The following is a 6,976-nucleotide window of genomic DNA, read 5'->3' as shown; positions in this document are numbered from 1 at the left end:
CCCATCAGAAAAGTTCCTGCGCTCAGTGGTTACCATAGAAACTCAGAACTAGTCAGAGTTTAAGAATAAGCATCCGTGGGGTCTGTAGGCTTAGATTTTCCAAAACCTACTTTATTTAGGGTTCTTAAACACTTCAACCTCTCTTCTAGCCCACTGACTAGAGGTAGGGGAGAGAGAAGGTTAAGAAGAAAAGGGTGTTATAGACCTGTTTAGAACCTCCTTACATGAACATACCTGTTGCAAAGGATCTCCTCCATCCCTTTCCAGAAGAGGAGAAGAGGAAACACAAGAAAAAGCACCTGGTGCAGTGCCCCAATTCCCACTTTATAGATGTGAAATGCCCAGGATGCTATAAAATCACCACGGTCTTTAGCCACACACATAGTCTTGTGTGTTGGCTACTCCGCTGTACTCTGTCAGTGGAAAAGCAAGGCTGACAGAAGGATTGTCCTTCAGGAGGAAGCAGCACTGAAAGCCCCTGATTCAGGATGAGTGGAACCTTCCCAATAAACACATTTTGGCTATATACAAAAAGAAAAAAGAAAAGAAAAGAAATAGTTCCTTGGAGCGATCCTACTCTTCATTGTCGGGATACCAGCAAGCCCAGCTCAATAGCAAACACCAATCAGCAGTGGCAGCACAATGCAGCAGAAACAGCAAGGCTCTGCCAAATTGTGAGTCAGTGGAAGAGGCCAGAACCAGCTGGAATACCACAGGAAGTTCTTTGGCGTGGTGCTCTCTGCAAAGTGAAGACCGAGGAAGACCGGGGAAGTTTGCATGGCGTAGCAATGCAAGAGCATCCTTTCACTGTTTGTGGGGTTCTGTTTATATTCTTTCTAAACATCATGCCTCCCTCTCAAGTGTCTGTTTTCAGCAAAATATCACATGCCCTCTCAGAAGACAGCTTCCAGAAAAACACCATGTGACACAACTGAGTTGTTAAGAAACAAGAAATTTCTACTTTGGGGGTGCTTGGCCACAAGGAGACATCTGTACCACTCCCTTCCCCACAAGGCTCAGTGACTATCGGGGAAGCTGAGGTGGGGGGAGTGTAAGAGCCAGAGGTCAAGGGGGCTCATGGTGTAGCAACATCTTCAGGAGATTATAGGATCACTGTGCTCAGGAAATTGTCACAGAAAGACCACGTCAGCCACCACTGTGGCATGGTGAGGGGAAGGCACACATCCTCACCATAGCTGAGGTGAAAGAGTCAGCTTTGGTGTCAGTTTTAAGGTGCAGTCCGCAGGGATCAACCATACTCTAATGGATGGTCTCATATCCATGAGTATATGTGAAACATGCGCTGGACATGGCCAATCACTTTTAAAAAGGGATTGGAGCAATGCGGATGGTTCAGGCTTGGTTCCCAGCACCCACATCACAGCTCCAGTTCCAGGGGATCTGATGCCCTCTTCTGACCTTTGTGTATACCAGGCACACATGGTATACTTATGTACATACATTTATACATACATATAAACATATACACATAGAAACATACATACACATATATACAAACATACATACAAACATACAAACATACATACATACAAACATACAAACATATACACATACAAACATACACACACATATATACAAACATACAAACATACATATATACAAACATATATATACAAGCATACATACATACATACCATATAAACATACATACATACAAACATACATACATACAAACATACAAACATATACACATACAAACATACACATACATATATACAAACATACATACATACAAACATACATACATACAAACATACATACATATGAACATGCAAACACACATACAAACATATATATATACAAGCATACATACCATATAAACATACATACATACAAACATACATACATACGAACATACATACATACATACATACACACCCCCACACAGGCAAAATACTCATAAAATAAGATAAATAATTTTTTTCTAAAACATCATGAAGTTGGGGATAGGTGGGGAGGAAGGGGTGGCTCTTGCAGTGTTGGGGGTGAATATGTTATTTTACATTGTATAGAATTCCCAGAGAATTAAAGCAAATATTATGATGATGATTAGGCTTATTATCATAATTGAAACTGTAGACATAAACTCAACCAGTGCACCGATGTCAGCTGCAGTATCTAGAATCTTGATAACAATCACAGAACTAACTGTATAATATCATGGATAGACTGCTGGGTTCTATCTGTAGTGCTGTAGTCTAAGGAACTAGTCAGCTTATGCTACTGTAATGAAATGTCTGAGGCAGGCTACTGTAGAAGAAAGCTGTGACTCACCATCCTGGAAGCACAGTGTCTAGGGCTCACATCTGGTGATGGCCTCCTTACTGGCAGTCTTAAGGTGGCTCAGGACAGCACAAGGTGAGAGGCAGAACAGTGAAGGGTATGTCTTTTCCTTATCTTTCTCTCCTCATAAAGCAACCAGGATCTGATAGATAGCACTTTTCCCTAATGACCTTATGAACCTTAATCACACCCTAACCAATCCACCTTTAACCACTGTGCCTGGGTTAAACTCCTACTCTGTGAATGGTTCATAGTGGAGATTAAGTCTCGACAGGTCATGCCTTCAGGGTCACTCACACCTAAGCCAACCACAGAATCCGCCTGTTCAATGCCTCCGTTTTCTTGCCTATGGAACCTGGACAACTGTATCCATGGTATCCATGGGAAGATGCTTGCAGACATTAGGTGAATTAATATGTCTAAAGTTCAAACTGTGAACAGTGCACAGAAAGTGCTCCAGCACATTTATAACATAGCCACCAATATGAGAGCTGGACGCTGCAAATGCCAGGTTCTGTGAAGAATGTGGTGCCATGCATGAAATAAAACTTTTCACATAATGAGAACGTCACAGTATTTTAAGGACATAGAAAAGGAGTAAAATGTCCTATGTACCAAAGTTAGGTGAGTGTTTTTAAGGAAGTTATGGACAGTAAAGATGAACTAGTTATGTGAGGGGAGTACCAGGGTCCTGTCATTAAGTAGCTGATGCTGGTTTCAAACTTGGGATCCTTCTGGCCCAGCTACTTGAGAGCTGGATATGGTCACAGGCCACCATTTGGCAAGTAAGGGATTTTGTGACTTTTCATCTTCTGTTGCTTAACTTTAAAAATGTAGGAAAAATGTCTGTAATCTGTCTTTTCAATGTAATTGTTTGAAATATAAGAAGTTTAAAACTGATCGGCATCATAGAAATTCACTTAATAAACTCACCTCAGTAAAAAGGATGCTGGAGACAGTAATGTGCCCGGCTCTGTGCTGGTGCTGCTTGTTCTCGGTCACAGCCGTCATAATGAAATATTTGGATCACTAAGTGTTGAACTACAACTTTAGGAAGTAATTGAAGGGGGCTGGAGAGATGGCTCAGTGGTTAAGAGCACTGACTGCTCTTCCAGAGGTCCTGAGTTCAATTCCCAGCAACCACATGGTGGCTCACAACCATCTGTAATGGGATCTGATGCCCGCCCTCTTCTGGTGTGCATGAAGACAGCTACAGTGCACTCACATACATAAAATAAATCTTTAAAAAAAAAAAGGTAATTGAAACTGGGTCTAGTTTTCTGGCTTTCAGCTCCACACTGAGGAGGCTGAGGCAGGAGGACTAAGAGTTTGGAGCTGCACAAAAAGACCTTGCCTTAAAAAGAAAGGAGAGAGAGAGAGAGAGAGAGAGAGAGAGAGAGAGAGAGAGAGAGAGAGAGAGAGAGAGAGAGAGAGAGAGACAGAGACACAGAGAGAGAGAGAGAAGGAGGGAGGGAGGGAGGGAGGGATAAAACAAAACCCAAACAACAATGAAAAAAAAAAAGAAAGAAAAAAGCAAAAGAAAAAACATGCCAAGCAATGGCACATACCTTTAATCCCAGCACTCAGGAGGCAGAGGCAGCTAGATCTCTGAGTTCAAGGCCAGCCTGATCTATAGAATGAGTTCTAGGAAGGCCAGGGCTGCACAGAGAAATCTTGGGAGAGAGAGAGAGAGAGAGAGAGAGAATTGTGCATATATATATAGTCTGATTGTGCTCTGTAAACATAATTATTTTGTTGTATTAATGAACAAAATAAATTTAAAGCATTGCTTAAAATTCCATATTATGCATTTAATGTGTGTAATATTTCTAACTCAATAGTACTCATAGAGTTTATTAAAAACTGATGTCTTTATTAGCACATACACACAAATACTAACTTTGACAAAGTTCTGTAACAGATTTTTCAAAGTACAAGGGAGGTCTGTATCCCCTATTATCGAGCGTGTAAATGAGTTCCAGGATTATTAGTTTTTATTAGATAGCACACGTCATGAGGGTGTTGGTCACAGCCTGCTTCTTTCCCAGGGACAGACTGTCGGAGGTGTGGACAGTGCATCTGAGCGAGTGCTTTCAAGGCCCTGGTTGGGTTGCCGCTGGGTTTGAAGTGTTCCGACAGGGATGCCAACAACTGGCGCGCCGACTGCTTTCATGGTACGCAGACAACTCAAGGAAGGAAGGCTTTGTTTCACGCCACTGATTCAGAGAAATCTCAATTCTTTACAGTGGGGAAGGCATGGCAGCACATCGGCTGGCTGTAGGAGAGTGTGTCAGAGGCTCCTCACTGTGCAGACCAGGAGGCCACGAGGGTGGGACTGAACTGGGCTGCCGCAAGCTTCCTGCTACCAGTGCCGCTGTTTGGTTGTAACTCCTAACCTCCCCTGCTTTCACCATCCAAGGTCGGAAACCGGTCTGGTCTGCTTTCCTTTAGCCATGCCCACGTGGAGAAAACTCCTAGGAATCTCTCATCACGCCTTAACCAAGAATGGCAGCCCAGGGGGCTCAGCTATCGACCATATATGGGCACAATCCCAGCTCCTACCTGATACATTATAACCCCTGGCCTAAGACCTGGAAAACCTCCTTGACTTAGCCCTGGTGCACAATTTCCCTGACCCTTTTCCTTAGTACTGATGAACCCTTGCATCTAATAAACTTGCCTTTATCATTTTTAATGTGGTCTAATCTGGTCTAAATTGCATCAGTGGAAAACCTATTACAACTCCTAAAAGTTGTGCAATCTTTCCAAGCTCCAAGAAAGGGTGTTAGAGTCCAAGAATCACCCCAGACTCAAATAGAATGCAAAGGCAAAGACAGGCTATTTTGCATTTATTACCAGCATTCAGGGATCAACTATTCATCAAAATGGTTACTACCAAAGGGGTTCACAGGCCTCCTTGTTTTGCAGGGCTAGGGGAATTTTCCAGAAGGGTTAGGTAGGGGCAAAGCAGTGACATTAGTACAATTTTGACTGGCTGCTATGTTAAATCCATTATATTTGGTGAGACCTTGAAGAGTTTCAGTAACCCACTCAATTCTGGCCTTGTTATCTCCTCTAGCTAGGTGTTCCAGGAGCTGACTCAGCTCCAGGCTTATCCTCAGTAAGTCGGGGCTCATTGACTTAAGGCCCGTTGTCAGTGGCTCCTTCTGAGGATCCCAGAAAGCTTCCTGAAGAATTGGAAAATTTTATTTCCAAGGTTTTTCAACCTCCAAGCTGAGGAATTAAAGGGACTCAAGCTTGTAGGAGGGCATTTCAGATTTCAAACCATAGCTGGTGTCCACCAGCAGCAGAGACAGACGTTCCCCACTCCTTGGTTTTATTTTAATCTGACTCTCCCTGCTGGTTGGCCTGACTGGGAGCTGAAGTGCCCCAGGGGCTCTAAAGAATGAATAGCAGAGGCTTCAGTCCCTTCTTTGTGAGACTAAGCTCCCAGGAGACTCCGGTGGGTGCCCCTCCCCCCCCCTTGTGTGAAGGTAGTCTTGCAGAGTCTGTTTAGAGGTAGGGTGGGCTGGATATGAGCAGACTCTCTTGTTGTCTGCAGGAGGGAGATCATGTACTGCTGTGTCTGAGGATCCCAGGCAAGCAGGAAGAGTCTCCTCCTCTTCCACGTGGGAATCATTTGAGTCAACTGCAAAACTTGCAGAAGAAGGAAAACAAGCCCTTGTGGAAAGCCTTTAGTCCCGGAACAAGTTCTGTGGCTGCTTCTCTCTGCCTTAGCTAAGGGAGCATATGGAGCTTCCTCCATTCAGGGAAGCCAGACTTTATCAGCAGTAGGGGCTCCCAGATTTGTTTTGCTCCATTCAAGAAATCACATTGCTACTATGTATCCTTTTAGTTTGTGTCTCTGTATTGCTGTAGTTGTAGTTATAGGTGCCCTTAAAATGACTGTTAGTATCTTTCTGAGTCACTTTTTGTTTCAGGTAAATACTTCTAGAGAAACTTATGGGAATCAGCCTAAATCACACACACACACACACACACACACACACACACACACACACACACACACACACACACACACACACACCACACCCACATGGACTCACCACCCAGCCTTGGCTAACCTTGAACTCATAGAGTTCTGCCTTCCTCTGTTTCTTGTTAGGATTAAAGGCAGCCACCACATCTCAAAAATCTTTTAGACTTTTTAAAAAATGGTACGTTGGAGATTGGTTCTAATCCTTTGAATTAATCCAGCCCCCAAAATCAGGAATCTGTGTGTCCAAATGCTGAAGGTCCTTGTCCCCAGTTGGATTTTGATTGATCAATAAAGAGCCAATGGCCAACGACTGGGCAGGTAGACTGAGACGAGACCTTTGGATTTTTGCAGGCTAGAAAGTGGAAGGAAGAGAGGAGGATCACCATGATTCCAAGGGGGACAGATCAGATTTAGAGCTGCAGAAGGAAAATTATTCAGAATGTAGATGGAAGGAATGTGGCCCCAGAAAGGGCCGCCCAGAAGGAGTTGGGGCAACAAAGGTAAAATGTAGAATAGAAGGCGCTAAGCCAGGTTACAGGAGGGAAATGTGTGCCAGCCTCAGGATTAGAACTGCCCAACCTCTGAGCTAGTCAAGGCACTGAAAAATTAACTGGCGTGTGTGTGTGTGTGTGTGTGTGTGTGTGTGTGTGTGTGTGTGTGTGTGTGTGTGTT

At 43.7% G+C, this 6,976-nt stretch overlaps 1 pseudogene; it reads left to right on the top strand.

The window, feature by feature from the left end:
* Nucleotides 1-224: 224 nt before the first annotated feature.
* Nucleotides 225-472, top strand: LOC116883183 (annotated as a pseudogene).
* The last annotated feature ends 6,504 nt before the right edge of the window (nucleotides 473-6,976 follow it).

This window comes from Rattus rattus, chromosome 14 (assembly GCF_011064425.1).
Source record: "Rattus rattus isolate New Zealand chromosome 14, Rrattus_CSIRO_v1, whole genome shotgun sequence".
NCBI classification, from domain to species: Eukaryota; Metazoa; Chordata; class Mammalia; order Rodentia; family Muridae; genus Rattus; species Rattus rattus.
Note: the sequence above shows the minus strand (reverse complement) of the source record. Positions and strands in the feature narration are given on the sequence as shown.